An 18,431-nucleotide genomic window follows, 5' to 3' on the forward strand; every position below is an offset into this window, starting at 1 on the left:
TCAGTCTCCCCTCACTCACCCACTCTCAGTCCCCGCTCACTCATTCATTCTCAGTCCCCCCTCACTCACTGACTCTCAGTTCCCCCCTCACTCACTCACTCAGTCCCCCTCACTCACTCACTCTCAGACCCCCCTCACTCATTCACTCTCAGTCCCCCCTCACTCACTGACTCTCAGTCCCCCTCACTCACTCACTCTCATTCCCACCTCACTCACCGACTCTCAGGCCCCCTCATTCACTCACTAAGTCCCCCCTCACTCACTTACACTCAGACCCCCCTCACTCACTGACTCTCAGTCCACCTTCACTCACTGACTCTCACTCCCTCCTCAGTCATTGCCTCAAAGTCCACTCTCACTCACTCACTCTCAATCCCCCTCGCTCACTCACTCACAGTCCCCCTCAATCAGTCACACTCAGTCCCCCCTCACTCACTAAATCTCAGTCCTCCCTCACTCACTGACTCTAACTGTCCCCTCACTCACTGACTCTCAGGCCCCCTCATTCACTGACACTCACCCCCTTCACAGTCAGTGATTCAAAGTCCCCCTCACTCACTAACACTCAGTCTCCTTAACTTATGCACTCTCAGTCCCCCTCACTCACTGACTTAGTCCCCCCTCACTCACTCACTCTGTCCCCATCATTCACTCACCTCAGTCCCACTCATTCACTCGCTCTCAGTCCCCCCCTCACTCACTGATCTCAGTCGCCCCTCATTCACTCAGTCCCCCTCACTCAATAGCTCTCAGTCACCTCTCACTCACCGAACCTCAGTCCCCCTTCACTAACTCTCAGTCCCACCTCACTCACTCACCCTCAGTCCTGCCCTGACTCACTCACTCTCAGTCACCCTCACTCACTGTCTCTCAGTCCCCCCTCACTCACCGACTCTCAGTCCCCCTCACTCACATAATCTCATTCCCCCTGACTCAACTGATTCTCAGTCCCCCCTCACTCACTCACTGATTCAGTCCCCCTCACTCACTCACTGTCAGTCCCCCTCACTCACTGTCTCTCTGTCCCCCCTCACTCACCGACTCTCAGTCCCCCTCACTCACACAATCTCATTCCCCCTCACTCAACTGATTCTCAGTCCCACCTCACTCACTGATTCAGTCCCCCTCACTCAATCACAGTCCCCTTCACTCACCGACTCTCAGTCACCCTCACTCACTCTCAGTCACCCTCACTCACTCACTCTTAGACACCCATCAGTTACTCACATTCAGTCCCACTCACTCATTCACGCTCACTACCCTTCACTTACCGACTCTCATTCACCCCTCGCCTAGACTCTCAGTCCCCCCTCACTCACTCACTCTGTCCCCCTCACTCACTCACTCTCAGTCCCGCTCATTCACTCACTCTCAGTCTCCCCCCCTACTCACCATCTCTCAGTCCCTCCTCACTCAGTCACTCTCATTTCCTCCTTACTCACTGATGGTCAGTCCCCCATCACTCAGTCAATTTCCGTCGCCCTCACTCACTCACAGACCCCCTCACTTATTCACAGTCCCCCCTCATTTAGTCGCAGTCCTTCCATCACTCACTGAATCTCAGTCCACCCTCACTCACTCACTCTCAGTCCTCCCCTCACTCCTTCACACTCAGTCCCCCCTCACTCACCTACTCTCAGTCCCCCCTTATTCACTCACTCACTGTTCCCCCTCACTCATTCATTCTCAATTCTACTCACTCACTCTCAGTTCCCCCTCATCCACTCACTCGCTCACAGTTCCCCTCACTCATTCACTCTCAGTTCCACTCACTTACTGACACCCAGTCCCCCCTCACTTACTGACACCCAGTCCCCCCTCAGTCACCCCCTCACTCACTCACAGTCAATCCCCCTCACTCACTCAGTAACCCTCACTCACTGACTCTCTGTCCACCCTCACTCAATCACTCAGTACCCCCTCACTCACTGACCCTTAGTCCCCCCTCACTCACTGATTCTCAGTCCCCCTCTCACTCATTCACACTCAGTCCCCCCTCACTCACTGACTCATAGTTCTCCCTCACTCACTGACTCTCATTGTCCCCTCACTCACTGAATCTCGGGTCCACCCTCACTCACTGACACTCACTCCCTCCTCAGTCACCGATTAAAGTCCCCTTCACTCACTGACACTCAGTCACCCATCAATCACACACACTCAGTCTCCCCTCACTCACCCACTCTCAATCCCCGCTCACTCATTCACTCTCAGTCCCCCTCACTCACTGACTCTCAGTCCCCCTCACTCACTGACTCTCAGTCCCCCTCACTCGCTGACTCTCATTCCCACCTCACTCACCGACTCTCAGGCCCCCCTCACTCACTCACTCAGTCCCCCCTCACTTACTCACTCTCAGTCCTCCCTCACTCACTCACTCTCACTGTCCACTCACTCACTGCCTCTCAGGCCCCCTCACTCACTGACTCTCAGTCCAACCTCACTCAATGACTCTCGCTCACTCCTCAGTCATTGCCTCAAAGTCCCCCTCATTCACTGACGAATAGTCCCCTCTCACTCACTCACTTTCAGTCCCACCCCCCTCACTCACTCAGTCCACCCTCACTCACTCACAATCCCACTCACTCACTCACAGTCCCCCTCACTCAGTCCTCACTCACTCACTGACTCTCACTTCCCTTCACTCACTGACTCTCACTTCCCCTCACTCACTGACTCTCAGACCACCCTCACTCACTGATACTCACCCCCTCCACAGTCAGTGATTCAAAGTCCCCCTCACTTACTGACACTGCCCTGACTCACTCACTCTCAGCCCTGACTCACTCATTCTCAGTCACCCTCACTCACTGACTCTCAGTCCACCCTCACTCACTCACTCTCAGTCCCCCTCAATCACTGAACATCAGTCACACCTCACTCAATCACTCTCAGTCACACTTCACTTATGTACTGTCAGCCCCAACTCACTCACTCACTCTTAGTTCCCCTCACCAACTCACTTTCAGTTCCCCCTCACTCACTGTCTCTCAGTCCCCCCTCACTCATTGACTCTCAGACCCCCTCATTCACACAATCTCATTCCCCCTCACTCAACTGATTCTCAGTCCCCCTCACTCACTCACTGATTCAATCCCCCCTCACTCACTGTCTCTCTTTCCCCCTCACTCACCGACTCTCATTCCCCCTCACTCACCGACTCTCAGTCCCCCTCACTCACACAATCTTATTCCCCCTCACTCAACTGATTCTCAGTCCCACCTCACTCACTGATTCAGTCCCCCCTCACTCACTCACTCTCAGTCCCACTCACTCACCGACTCTCAGCCCCCCTCTCTCACTCTTGGTCACCCATCAGTCACTCACTCTTGGACACCCATCAGTCACTCATACTCAGTCCCCACTCATTCATTCACTCTCACTCCCTTTCACTTACCGACTCTCATTCACCCCTCATTCACTGACTCTCAGTCCCCCGTCACTCACTCGCAGTCCCCCCTCACTCACTGACTCTCTGTCCCCCCTCAGTCAGTCACTTTACATCCCCCTCACTCACTCACTCTCAGTCCCCCCATACTCATCACTCTCAGTCCCCCTCATTCACACTCAGTCCCCCTCACTCATTCACACTCAGTCCCCCCTCGCTCACTCACTCTCAGTCCCCCTCACTCACTCACTCCCCCTCACTCACTGACCCTCAGTCCCACCTCACTCACTCACTCCCCCTCACTCACTGACCCTCAGTCCCACCTCACTCACTCAGTCGCACCTCACACACTAACTCTCAGTCCTCCCTCATTCATCGACTCTCAGACTCCTCTCAGTCACTCATTCTCAGCCCCATCACTCACTCACTCTTAGTCCCCCCTCAATCACTCGCTCTCAGTCCCACCTCACTCACCATCTCTCAGTCCCCCGTCACTCACCCACTCCCAGTCCCCCTCACTCACTGACTCTCAGTACCCCCCGCACTCACTGACTCTCAGTGCCCCGTCATTCACTCACCAACACTCAGTCCCCCCTCACTGACGCACTCTCAGTCCCCCCTCACGCATTGACTCTCAGCCCACCTCACTCACCGACTCTCCGCCCCCCGCACTCACTCACTCTCAGTCCCCCCCACTCACCCACTCTCAATCCACCTCACTCACTCCCAGTCCCCCCTCACTCACTGACTCTCAGCCCTCCCTCACTCACTCGCACTGTCACCTCACTCACTGACTCTCACTCCCTCCTCAGTCACCAACTCAAATTCCCCCTCACTAACTGACGCTCAATGCCCTCTCAGTCCCCCTCACTCACTCTCAGTCCCCCCTCACTCACTCTCAGTCCCCCTCACTCCCTCTCAGTCCCATCTCACTCACTCACAGTCCCCCTCACTCACTGACTCTCAGTCCCCATCACTCATGCAGTCTCAATCCCCTATCACTCACTCACCTCAGTCCCTCTCACTCACCTCAATCCCTCTCATTCACCTCAGTCCGTCTCACTCACCTCAGTCCCCCTCACTCACCTCAGTCCCCCTCACTCACCTCAGTCCCCCTCACTCACCTCAGTCCCCCTCACTCACTCTCAGCTCTTCCACACTCACTCTCAGTTCTCCCTCACTTACCAACTCTCAGTCCCCAATCACTCACTGACATACTCCAGCTCACTCACTCTCAGGCCCCCTCACTCACGCTCAGTCCATCCTCACTCACTGAAACTCAGTCCTCCACTCACTCATTCTCAGTCTTCCCCTCACTCACTGACTCTCAGTCCCTCCTCACTCACTCTCAGTCCCCCATCACTCACTGAACATCAGTCCCACCTCACTCAAAATCTCGCAGTCCCACTTCACTCATGCACTGCCAGCCCCAACTCACTCACTCAGTTCCTCTAACCCACTCACATTCAGTTCCCCCTCACTCAGTCTCTCAGTCCCCCCTGACTCACCGAATCTCAATACCCTCACTCACACAATCTCATTCCCCCATCACTTACTGACTCTGTCCCCCGTCACTCACTGACTCTCAGTCCCCCCTCACTCACTCACTCTCAATCCCCCCTCACTCACTCATTCTAACTCCCCCCTCACGCAGCCACTCTCAACCCACCACACTCAATGACTCTCAGTTCCGCCTCACTCACTCACTCTCAATCCCCCCTCACTCTCAATCCCCCCTCACTCACTCGCAGACCCCCTCACTCACTAACACTCAGTACCCCTCACTCACTAACACTCAGTATCCTCTCACTCACTCACTCTTAGATGCCCCTCAGTCACTCACACTCAGTCTCCACTCACTCATTCACTCTTACTCCCTTTCACTTACCGACTCTCATTCACCCCTCACTCACTGACTCTCAGTCCCCCCTCACTCACTCTGTCCCGCTCACTCACTCACCTCAGGCATCCTCACTCACTCTCAGTCCCCCCTCATTCACCGTCTCTCAGTCCCTCCTCACTCAGTCACTCTCATAACCCCCTCACTCACTGATTTTCAGTCCCCCTCACTCACTCACTCTCAGTCCCCCTCACTCACTCTCAGTCCCCTAACTCACTCACTCAGTTCCACCTCACACACTAACTCAGTCCCCCCAATCATTCGTTCTCATTCGCCCCTCACTCACCCACTCTCAGTCCCACTCACTCACTCTCAGTTTCTCCTCACTCACGGACTCTCAGCCACCCCTCACTCACTAACTCTCAGTGCCCCCCGCACTCACTGCCTCTTAGTCTCCTGTCATTCACTCACCGACACTCAGTCCCCCCTCGCTGACTCACCCTCAGTTCCTCTCATTCACACACCCAGTCCCCCCTCACTCACTCACACTCAGTATCCCCTCACTCACTGACTCTCAGGCCTCCGCACTCACTGACTCTCGGTCCACCCTTATTTACTGACTCTCACTCCCTCCTTAGTTACCGACTCAAAGTCCCCCTCACTCACATGCTCAATCCCCTCTCTCTCACTCACTCTCAGTCCCCCTCACTCACTCTCAGTCCCCCTCACTCACTCAATCCCACCTCAATCACTCACTCTCAGTCCCACTTCACTCATGCACTGTCAGCCCCAACTCATTCACTCACTTAGTTCCCCTCGCACACTCACATTCAGTTCCCCCTCACTCAGTCTCTCAGTCCCCCCCTCACTCACCGAATCTCTGTCTCCATTCACTGACTCACTGTCAGTCCCCCCCACTCACTGACTCTCAGTCCCCCGTCATTCACTGACTCTCAGTCCCCCCTCACTCGCTCAGTCCCGCCTTACTCACTCACTCTCAATCCCCCCTCACTCACTCGCAGTCCCCCTCACTCACTAACACTCAGTACTTTCTCACTCCTCACTCTTAGATGCCCCTCAGTCACTCACACTCAATCCCCACTCACTCATTCATTCTCACTTCCCTTCACTTACCGACTCTCATTCATCTCTCATTCACTGACTCTCAGTCCCCCCTCACTCACTCACTCTGTCCCCTTCACTCACTCACCTCAGTCTGCCTCACTCACTCACTCTCAGTCCCTCCTCACTCACCATCTCTCAGTTCCTCCTCACCCAGTCACTCGCAGTCCCCCCTCACTCACTTACTCTCAGTCCCCTGCTCACTCACTCACTGTCAGTCCCCCCTCACTCACTGACTCTCAGTCTCCCCTCACTCACTCAGTCCCGCCTCACTCACTCACTCTGAATCCACCCTTACTCACTCAGAGTCCCCCCTCACGCAGCCACTCTCAATCCAGCACACTCACTGACTCTCAGTGCCCCTCACTCACTCGGTCAGTCCCAACTCACTTACTTACACTCAATCCCCCCTCACTCACTCGCAGTCCCCTCACTCACTAACACTCAGTACCCTCTCACTCACTCACTCTTAGATGCCGCTCAGTCACTACACTCAGTCCCCACACTCATTCACTCTTACTCCCCTTCACTTACTGACTCTCATTCACCCCTCACTCACCTCAGTCCCCTCACTCACTCACCTCAGTCCCATTTACTCACTCTCAGTCCCCCCCACTCACCATCCCTCAGTCCCTCCTCACTCAGTCACTCTCATTCATCCCTCAGTCACTCGCTCTCAGTCCCCCTCACTCACTGACTCACTCCCACTCCCCCCACTCACTGACTCTCAGTCCCCCCTCACTTACCAACTCTCAGTCCCCCCTCACTCACTGACTTTCAGTCCCCCCTCACTCACTCTCAGTCCCCCCTCACTCACTGACTTTCAGTCCCCCCTCACTCACTCAGTCCCCCCTCACTCACTCACTCTCATTCCCCCCTCACTCAATCACTCACACTCCCCCCTCACTTACTGACTCTTAGTCCCCCCTCACTCACTGACTCTCACACCCCCCCAGTCACTCCCTCTCAGTCCCTCTTCACTCACACACAGTCCCCCTCACTCACTGACACTTAGTCCCCCCTCACTCACTCACTCAGTCCTCCCCTCACTCATTCACACTCAGTCCCCCTCACTCACTGACCCTCAGTCCCCGTCACTCATTCACAGTCACCCTCACTCCCTCACACAGTCCCACCTCACATACTAACTCTCAGTCCCCCTCATTCATCAATTCTCAGACTCCTCTCAGTCACTCATTCTCAGTTCATCACTCACTCATTCTCAGTCCCCCTTCAATCACTCGCTATCAGTCCCACCTCACTCACCATCTCTGTCACCCCGTTCACTCAGTCACTCTCATTCACCCCTCACTCACCCACTCTCAGTCACCCCCATTCACTCTCAGTCCCCCTCACTCACTGACTCTCTGTCCCCCCTCACTCACTGACACTCATTCGCCCCTCACTCACTGACTCCCAGTCCACCCCTCACTCACTTTCTCAGTCTCCCATCACTCATGCAGTCTCATTCCCCCTCACTCAATCATTCTCAATCCCCCCTCACTCACTCCAGTCCCACCTCACTCACCCTCTGTTCTCCCTCACTCATTCACTCCCAGTCCCTCTTCACTCACTCACTCAGTCCCCACTCATTCACTCTCTCCTCACTTACCGACTTTCAGTCCCCACTCACTCATTGATTCTCACTCCAGCTCACTCACTCTCAGTCCCCCCTCACACTCAAACTCAGTCCCACCTCACTAACTCACTCTCAGTCTCCCCCACTCACACCCTCTCACTCACTCACTCTCAATCCCACTCACTCACTGAAACTCAGTCCTCCCCTCACTCACTCTCAGTTCTCCCCTCACTCACTCACCCTTAGTCCTCCCTCACTGACTCACTCTCAGTCCCCCTCACTCACTGATTCTCAGTCTCCCTCATTCACTCTCAGTCCACCTCAATCACCGACACACTGTCCCCCCTTGCTCGCTCAGTCCCCCCTCACTCGCTCACCCTCAATCCCCCCTCACTCACTCAGTCTCCCCTCACTCATTCAGTCCCCCATCACTCACCCACTCTCAGTCCCCCTTCACTCACTGACTCTCAGTCCACCCTCACTCACTGACTCTCAGTCCACCCTCACTCATTCACTCTCAGTCCCCCCTCACTCACTCCCCCCTCACTCACTCTCAGTCCCCCCTCACTCACTATCAGTCCCCCTCATTCACTCACTCTCAGTCACCCCCCTCACTCACTCATTCTCATTCCCCCCTCACTCATTGACTCTCAGTCCACCCCTCACTCACTGATTCTCAGTTCTGCTCACTTTCAATCTCAGCCCACCTTAATCACAGACTCTCTGTTCCTCACTCGCTCACTCAGTCCACCCTTACTCACTCACCCTGAATCCCCCCCACTCACTCACTCCCAGTACCCCCTCGCTCACTCACTCAGTCCCCACTCACTCACTGACTCTCAGTCCTCCCTCAGTCACTGACTCTCACTGTTCCCTCATTCACTGACTCTCAGGCCCCCTCACTCACTGACTCCCAGTCCACCCTCACTCACTGACTCTCAGTCCTCCCTCACTCACACACTCAGTCCCCCCACTCTCACTGACTCTCATTCCTCCCGCACTCACTCCATCTCAGTCCCCCCTCACTCACCAACGCTCAGACCCCTCTCTCGCACTCTGTCACCCTCACTCACTCTCAGTCCCCCTCACTCACTCAGTCCCCCTCACTCACTCACCTCAGTCCCCCTCACTCACTCGCTCTCAGTTCCCCCTCACTCATCGTCTCTCAGTCCCTCCTCACTCAGTCACTCTCATTCCCCCTCACTCACTCAGTCCCCCCTCACTCACTCTGTCCCCCTCACTCACTCACTCTGTCCCCACTCACTCACTCTGTCCCCTTCACTCACTCACTCTCAGTCACCCTAACTCACTGACTCTCAGTCCCCCCTCACTCACTGACTCTCAGTCCCCCCTCACTCACTGACTCTCAGTCCCCCCTCACTCACTGACTCTCAGTCCCCCCTCACTCACTCACTGACTCTCAGTCCCCCCTCTCTCACTGACTCTCAGTCCCCCCTCACTCACTGACTCTCAGTCCCCCCTCACTCACTGACTCTCAGTCCCCCCTCTCTCACTGACTCTCAGTCCCCCCTCACTCACTGACTCTCAGTCCCCCCTTACTCACTCACTGACTCTCAGTCCCCCCTCACTTACTGACTCTCAGTCCCCCCTTACTCACTCACTCTCAGTTCCCCCTCACTTACTGACTCTCAGTCCCCTCTCACTCACTGACTCTCAGTCCCCCCTCTCTCACTGACTCTCAGTCCCCCCTCTCTCACTGACTCTCAGTCCCCCCTCTCTCACTGACTCTCAGTCCCCCCTCTCTCACTGACTCTCAGTCCCCCCTCTCTCACTGACTCTCAGTCCCCCCTCTCTCACTGACTCTCAGTCCCCCCTCTCTCACTGACTCTCAGTCCCCCCTCACTCACTGCCTCTCAGTCCCCCCTCACTCACTGACTCTGTCCCCCCTCACTCACTGACTCTCAGTCCTCCCTCACTCACTGACTCTCAGTCCCCCCTTACTCACTCACCGACTATCAGTCCCCCCTCTCTCACTGACTCTCAGTCCCCCCTCTCTCACTGACTCTCAGTCCCCCCTCACTCACTGCCTCTCAGTCCCCCCTCACTCACTGACTCTGTCCCCCCTCACTCACTGACTCTCAGTCTGCCCGCACTCACTCATTCAGTCCCGCCTCACTCATTCACACTCAGTCCCCCCCAGCCCACCACACTCACCGACTCTCAGGACCCCTCACTCACTCAGTCCCCCTCGCTCACTCTCAATCGCCCCTGATTCACTCCCTTGCAGTCCCCCTCACTCACTGACTCTCAGTCCCCCCTCACTCACTGATTTTCACTCCCTCCTCAGTCACCGACTCAAAGTCCCCCTCACTCACTGATTCTCAGTCCCCCAACACTCACACACTCTCAGTCCCCCCTCACTCCCGCACTCTCTGTCTCCCATCTCTCACAGGGGTTAGATACTGTGTAAATTCACTGTAAAATCGTTCATTAAGCACACTGAACTCAGATGTAGCATGTGGCTCATGAAGCGTACAACTCCTCTGACAGTATATACACAGGGCAGGGCAGAAATGGTCCATATCAGCATCAACGATGTAGGTAGAAAAAGGGATGAGGTTCTCGAGACCGATTTTAGGGAGCTAGGAAAGAGATTAAAAATCAAGACCTTAAAGGTAGTAATCTCCCTGTGCAGTGTTGATGTCCCCATGGGGTGCAGTGTCTGACTCTGAGCTGCCTCAGGGAGGGGGGCAGTGTGTGATGTCCCCATGGGGTGCAGTGTGTTCAGTGTCTGACCCCGAGCTGCCCCAGGGAGGTGACACAGTGTGATGTCCCTGGGGGGGTGCAGTGTGTTCAGTGTCTGACCCTGAGCTGCCCCAGGGAGGGGGCTGTGTGTGATATCCCTGTGGGGTGCAGTAAGTTCAGTGTTGACCTGGTTCTGCCCTCATTTCTCCTGCTCTAGGGGGCAGTCACGCTCCAATCAGTCTGAATTAATTGGAGGGACACCTGCGGTATTTCAAGGCACATCATGTCCGGCTCCATCCCAGAGAAATCAAAAACCAATCTGCAGATTCAATTCATTTTATTGTCAATTGTTTAACAAACCTTAGCTCCATTTGTTGCAGCTTTCAATATTTGAATAAAACCCTTCTGATATTCTGTATCAGTCTTCACGGTAGAAGAGACTAAATACATCCCAATAATATATAATCAAGGGCCTGTAGGGAAGGGATAACTTAAAACTATCACTGACACTAAAGAAAAAGTACTCGGTAAAATAATGGGACTAAAGGTGGACAAATCGCCTGGACCTGATGGCCTGCATCCTGGGGTCTTAAAGAAAGTGGCTGCAGAGATGGTGGATGCATTGGTTGAAATCTCCCAAAACTCTCTGGATTGTGGAGAGGTCCCAGCGGTTTGGAAAACCACAAATGTAACACCGCTATTTAAAAAGGGGAGACAGAAAACAGGAAACTATAGACTAGTTAGCCTAACCTCTGTTGCTGGGAAAATGCTGGAGTCCATTATTAAGGAACCAGTAGTAGGACATTTGGAAAAGCATAATACAGTCAGGCAGAGTCAGCATGGTTTTATGAAAGGGAAAACATGTTTGACAAATTTGCTGGAGTTCTTTGAGGATGTAATGAACAGGGTGGATAAGAGGGAACCAGTGGATGTGGTGTATTTGGATTTCCAGAAGGCTTTCAATAAGGTGCCATATAAAAGGTTACTGCATAAGATAAAAGCTCATGGGATTGGGGGTAATATGTTAGCATGGATAGACGGTGAACTAACTAACAGAAAATAGAGTCGGCATAAATGGGTCATTTTCCGGTTGGCAAACGGTGACTAGTGGGGTGACGCAGGGATTGGCTTCAACTATTAACAATCTATATTAATGATTTGGATGAAGGGCCGAGTGTAATGTAGCCAAGTTTGCTAATGATACAAAGATGGATGGGAAAGCAAATTGGGGGAGGACACAAAGAATCTGCAAATGGATGTAGACAGGCTAAGTGAGTGTGTTAATATTTGGCAGATTGAGTATAATGTGGGAAAATGTGAGGTTATCCACTTTGGCAGGAAAAATAAAAATACAATTTATTATTTAAATGCAGAGATATTACAAAATGCTGCGGTACAGAGGGACCAGTTTGTCCTTGTGTGTGAAGCACTAAAAGTTAGTATGCAGGTATAGCAAGTAATTATGAAGCCAATAGAAATGTTGGCCTTTATTGCAAGGGGGATGTAGTATAAAAGCAGTGAAGTCCTGCTACAACTGTACAGGGTATTGGTGAGACCACACCTGGAGTACTGCGTGCAGTTTTGATGATCTTAAATTTAAGGAGGGATATACTTGCATTGGAAACAGTTCAGAGAAGCTTCACTAGTTTGATTCCTGAGATGAAGGGGTTGACATACAGGGATAGGTTGAGCAGATTGGACTGATACTCATTGGGGTTTAAAAGAATGAGAGATGATCTTATTGAAACATATGCTACTGAGGGGGCTCGACAAGGTAGATGTAGAGAGGATGTTTCCACTCGTGGGGAAATCTTGAACTAGGGGGCATAGTTTAAGAATATGGGATTTAGAACTGAGATGAGGAGAAATTTCTTCTCTCAGAGGGTCGTAAATCTTTGGAATTCTCTATCCCAGAGAACTGTGGAGGCTGGGTCATTGAATGTATTTAAGGTGGAGGTAGACAGATTTTTGAGCGATAATGGAGTGAAGGGTTATGGAGAGCGGGCAGAGAATTGGAGCTGTGCCCAAGATCAGATCAGTGATGATCTTATGAAATGGCAGAGCAAGTTCGAGTGGCCAATGGCCTACTCCTGCTCCTATTTCTTATGTTTTTTAAAGGGTGAATTATGGATGCAAACACAATCAGCATTATATTTTTATCTGATCCTTTTCCTGTTGATTAATTGGTCAAATATCCAGAATATTAAACTCCAGCCCAGTTACAGGGGTATCAATATTAGCAGAAAGAAAGCCCAACTGTCAGAATGGACACGATTCAGTCTGGGACAACAGCAGAATTCAAACCCTGCAGTCACTTGTGAACTTGTTGGTGCCTCAGCATGTGGGATGACAGAGTGAATACCTTCCGACAAATGGAGCAAGTTGGATGAACGAGTGAATCCCTTCCTGCACACAGAGCAGGTGAATGGTCTCTCCTCAGTGTGAACTCGCTGGTGTGTCAGCAGGTGGGATGACTGCATGAATCCCTTCCCACACACGGAGCAGGTGAACGGCCTCTCCCAGTGTGAACTTGCTGGTGTCTCAGCAGGCGCGATGACCGAGTGAATCCCTTCCCGCACTCAGAGCAGGTGAACGGCCTCTCCCCGGTGTGAACTCGATGGTGTTCCAGCAGGGTGGATGACTGAGTGAATCCCTTCCCACACTCAGAGCAGGTGAACGGCCTCTCCCCAGTGTGAACTCGCTGGTGTTGCTGTAGGCGGGATGACCGAGTGAATCCCTTCCCACAATCAGAGCAGGTGAACGGACTCTCCCCAGTGTGAACTCGCTGGTGTGTCAGCAGGTTGGATGACCGAGTGAATCCCTTCCCACACTCGGAGCAGGTGAACGGCCTCTCCCCAGTGTGAACTCGCTGGTGCTGCAGCAGGGTGGATAACTGAGTGAATCCCTTCTCACACTTGGGGCAGGTGAACGGCCTCTCCCCAGTGTGAACTCGCTGGTGTGTCAGCAGGTTGGATAAAGTAGTGAATCCCTTCCCACAGTCGGAGCAGGTGAACGGCCTCTCCCCAGTGTGACTGCGCCTATGAACTTCCAGATCAGAAGGGTAATTGAATCCCTTCCCACAGTCTCCACATGCCCACGGTTTCTCCGTGGTGTGGGTGTCCTTGTGCCTCTCCAGGTTTGACGATCAGTTCAAGCCTGGTCCACACACAGAACACATGTATGGTTTCTCCTGCTGTCAATGGTGCAATGTTTTTTCAGGCTGTGTAACTGGTTAAAGCTCTTTTCACAGTCAGTGCGCTGGAACACTTTCGCTCGGGCGTGGGGGGGTGTCTCGGTGCTTTTCCAGACACACTGATGTTTGAAATCTATTCCCACAGACAGAACAGACAAACATTTCTCCTTCCACATTCAAAGGCCGATGATATTCAGGTCCTGAGGAATCGAGTGATTCCGTCAGATCTTGACGTGATGTTTGTTTTGATTTTCCTGTGTGCAAATCCTCCCCTTCCGATACCCTGGAAAAGGTGTTTACAAAAATCATTACTGCAAGTACAGGACAGAAATTCAGAACAGACAATTCTAGATTCTATGGAACGTTATTTCCTCTCTTGTTCCACCAAAGCAGTAAATCCCTGCCGCATACTCTTCCCCCTCGCTGTCCTGAAATTCAAACATATCACATGTTTGAAGGCAGCTTGTCCTCCGCTCCTAATTGTCATCACCACCTCTAGCTGGGTTCAGTTCTACACTCACTGGTTCCCCTCCCTCTCCTCCCGTGAAGGTGCTGACTCTGGCGGGGTTCAGTTCTACACTCACTGGTTCCCCTCCCCTGAAGGTGCTGACTCTGGCGGGGTTCAGTTCTACACTCACTGGTTTTCCTCCCTCTCCTTCAATGAATGTGCTGACTCTGGCTGGGTTGAGTTCTATACTCAGTGGCTCCCCTTGCTCTCCTCCCCTGAAGGTGATGACTCTAGCTGGGTTCAATTCTACACTCACCGGTTCCCTCCCCTGAAGGTGCTGACTCTGGCTGGGTTCAGTTCTACACTCACCGGTTCCCTCCCCTGAAGGTGCTGACTCCGGCTGGGTTCAGTTCTACACTCACTGGTTCCCCTCCCTCTCCTTCAGCAAATGTGCTGACTTTGGCTGGGTTCAGTTCTACACTCACCGGTTCCCTCTCCTGAAGGTGCTGACTCTGGCTGGGTTCAGTTCTACACTCACTGGTTCCCCTCCCTCTCCCTCCCCTGAGGTGCTGACTCTGGCTGGATTCAGTTCTACACTCACTGGTTCTCCTCCATCCCCTTCCTGAATGTGCTGACTCTGGCTGGGTTCATTTCTACACTCACTGGTTCTCCTCCATCCCCTTCCTGAATGTGCTGACTCTGGCTGGGTTCATTTCTACACTCACTGGTTCCCCTCCCACTCCAATCGAAAGTGCTGACTCCAGCTGGGTTCAGTTCTACACTCACAGGTCCAATTAAAAGGGATAGATATTGTTTTTGTCACTCATTGGTACAATGGGACATTTTTAAATTGCTTGGTTAGGATAGACTAGACATTTATCTGTCACTTTCTGGTACTGTGTGTCAGTGTGGGATTGACAGGTGTGTATAGGACAGACACTGCCACTCACTCTCTGGTACTGTGTGTCAGTGTGAGTTTGACACGTGTGTATAGGACAGACACTGCCTCTCACTCTCTGGGACTGTGTGTAGTGTGTGACTGACAGGTGTGTATAGAAAATACCTGCCACTCACTCTCTGGTCATACATATCAGTTTGGGAATTTCTGTTGACTATAGGATAGATAGTGTACCTGTCACTCTCTGTTACTGTGGCAATGTTTGATTGTCAGTGGAATACAATATATAGATACTTTAACTCCCTCTCTGTAATACAGTGTGAACCAATTTAACTGAGACGTAATGTATCTGTTACTCTCTGATAAAGTGTGTCAGTGTGGGATTGAGGGAGAATATAGGAAAGACACTGCCACTGTGACTCTCTGGTACTGTGCATTATTGTAGGATTGACTGCTGAATATGGGATAGAAACTTAACGTCTCATTATCTGATATTGCTATCAGTATGCGATATATTTGTTGACATAGGATAGATATTGCATCTCACAACCTCTGGTACAGTGAGGCAGAGTTGGATTGCCAGGTGAGTGTTGGATAGATACTGCCTCTCTCATTCTCTGATACTATGTGACAGGTGATTATTGGATAGATACTGCCTCTCTCTTTCTCTGACACTATGTGACAAATCCTGATTGACAGGTGAGTGTAGGATGGGCACTGCCACTTTCAATCTCTGGTGCAGTGTCAGTGTGGAACTGACTGGTGATTATAGGATCGATGCTGACACTTTCATTCTCTGATCCATTGACTGGTAAATATAGAATTAATATTGTGTGTGCCTGGTATGGGAGTGTGGATTTTACTCTCTATCTGTCCATCTCTGGTATGTGAATGAGGGTTTTACTCTGTATGTCAGTTTCTGATACGAGAGTGTGGGTTTTATCCTGTACTTGTCAATTTCTGGTAATTTCTGGTGGGTTTCATTCAGTGACGTTCCATTCCTGGTGTGTGAGTGTTTGTTTTGTGCTGCATCTGTCCATCTCTGTTATGTGAATGTGAGCTCTACTCCATATCCGTCATTCTCCAGTATGTTAGTATTGTATCACTCTGTATCACCAATTCCTGATAAGAGTATTCATTTTACTTTCTAACTGTCAATTTTTGTTCTGGAGATGAGTGTTTATGTTGAATCTGCCGGTCTCTGGTAAATGAGTCTTGAGTTTCACATTGATTCTATCTGTCTCTGGTATGTGAGCATGGGCCTTTCTCTGTATCTCCTTTTCTGTTATGGGAGTCTCGGTTTTATTCTGTACCTGTCAAGTTCTGACTTGTGATTGTGGGTCTTACTCTATAACTGACAGTTTCTGCTTAATTGAGAGTGGGGTTTCCTTTGTACCTGTCAGTTTCTGGTATGGAAGAGAAGTCTTTACCATATGCCTGTCAATTACTGGTAAGTGACTATTGGCATTTCACTGTATCTGTCAATTTATGTTATGGGAATATGGATTTTAATATGTCAGGCTCTGATATGTGAGTGTGGGTTTTATACTGTATCTCTAAGTCTCTGATATGCGAGTGTGTGTATTATTCTGCACCGGATAGGTTTTGCTATGTGTGTGGGGGTTTAAGCTGTGCCTCTAAGTTTCTGATATGTTAGTCTGCCTTTAATTTGTATTTATTAGTCTACGTGGTTTTATGTTTTACATTGTACCTGTCAGTTTCTGGTATGTGAGTGTGGGGTATGATCTGTACCTGTCAGTCTCTGATAGGTGATTGTGTGTTTTATTCTCTACCTGTCAGTTTCTGGCAAGTGAGTGTGGGTGTTTAACATACCTGTCAGTGTGATCTGTTTCAATGGTGAAATAGCATCTGATTCTACTGCTCCATGTGGCTGGAAGATTCACAATGTAACTCTGCCACTTCGGATCACTGTGGGACTGACAGCTTCTGCTGCCAGTGATAATAGGATTCAGGCCAGTTCTGTGTCTCTGTGCTCTGCGAGTGATAATCGACATACTGTGTGTGAGAAGGAGCTGCCTGCACTGTTCCTTGTGTTCTGGGTGGAGGAGGAAAGCTCATATTTGTTCTGGCTGGTTAAAGAAGTTTGCTCTGAGAATAATAATACGAGAACATTATTAGTGATAAGATATGGATGCACGGGATAATATGATGTATCTGAGGTAGCAATAATGTATCTCTCGATCACCAGCAACACAGTTCTGGAGAATTCAGCTCACCGAATCAATATAACTGGTCTTTAAATATCTTCTCCCACACTCCTCTCTGGTGTCTGCAATAGATGCACTTTGTGAAACTCCTCACATCCTCACTGTCAGGCTGTGTTTCCACTGCTCACTGTCCAAGAACAACAGACACGGTGAGATTGGAACTGAATCAGGAACATTCACGACTGATTTGGGGAAAGAAAGCAGCAATGATTTGAAAGAGCGAGGTGATTTACTTTCTCGGTTAGCTTACACTGTCCACACACAGCCCGAGAATGGCCTCTCCCTTCCCCCACTCACACCATGTTCCGGAACTCGTTCCTGATCTACTCTGCCTCTTACACACGGCCCCCGACGGAACTAAACCAGGAACGTTCACCACTGGTTTGGAGAGAAAAAGCAGCAATGATTGTAAATAGCAGATTCTGCCCATACTGTCTCCCTTACCCTGGACACACGCTGTCCACACACAGCCCGAGAATGGCCTCTCCCTTCCCCCACTCACACCATGCACCGAGACTGGTTCTTGGTCCACTCTGCCCCTTACGCACAGCCCCCGACTCCCCCTGAACTCCCCCTGGACTCAATGCCGATCTCTGAGCCCATCTGCGGACACAAAGCACTGCGCTGCTGTAAGGAGGCTGCTACTCTCTGCCTTACCCCGGGGCCGCGGTGTCTCCAGTCCCGGCTGTTTTAAACCATCTTCTTCCGCTCACTGAGTGAATGGCGAACACAGACAGGGCTGGGGGAGGGGAGGGCGCATGCGCTCTTCTGCTCACTGGAAATCGACACTGGGGGCGGGGCTTATCCGCGCATGCGCGGCTTTCTGCAGTAATTCAGCCTGTAAAAATCAAAGTGCACTTTTCCCAATTTACTTTTATCCGAATCTGAGCAAAGGAACTGGTCCCGGGAGGAAAGGACGGAGAATGATTTAAGCTGAGAGCCTTGTACCTTGGAGATACTCAATGTGGGATCATTCCGTGCAGGGTGATTTTCTCCATGAGCCCGTCTTCACAAAGCAATCCTGCAGAA

At 51.5% G+C, this 18,431-nt stretch overlaps 1 pseudogene; it reads right to left on the reverse strand.

Moving 5' to 3' along the window:
- Positions 1 to 10,961: 10,961 nt before the first annotated feature.
- The window catches only part of LOC139230230 (zinc finger protein 420-like), a 37,213-nt pseudogene continuing 29,743 nt past the window's right edge, over positions 10,962 to 18,431 (reverse strand).

The sequence above is a fragment of the Pristiophorus japonicus genome, chromosome 19 (assembly GCF_044704955.1).
Source record: "Pristiophorus japonicus isolate sPriJap1 chromosome 19, sPriJap1.hap1, whole genome shotgun sequence".
NCBI classification, from domain to species: domain Eukaryota; kingdom Metazoa; phylum Chordata; class Chondrichthyes; family Pristiophoridae; genus Pristiophorus; species Pristiophorus japonicus.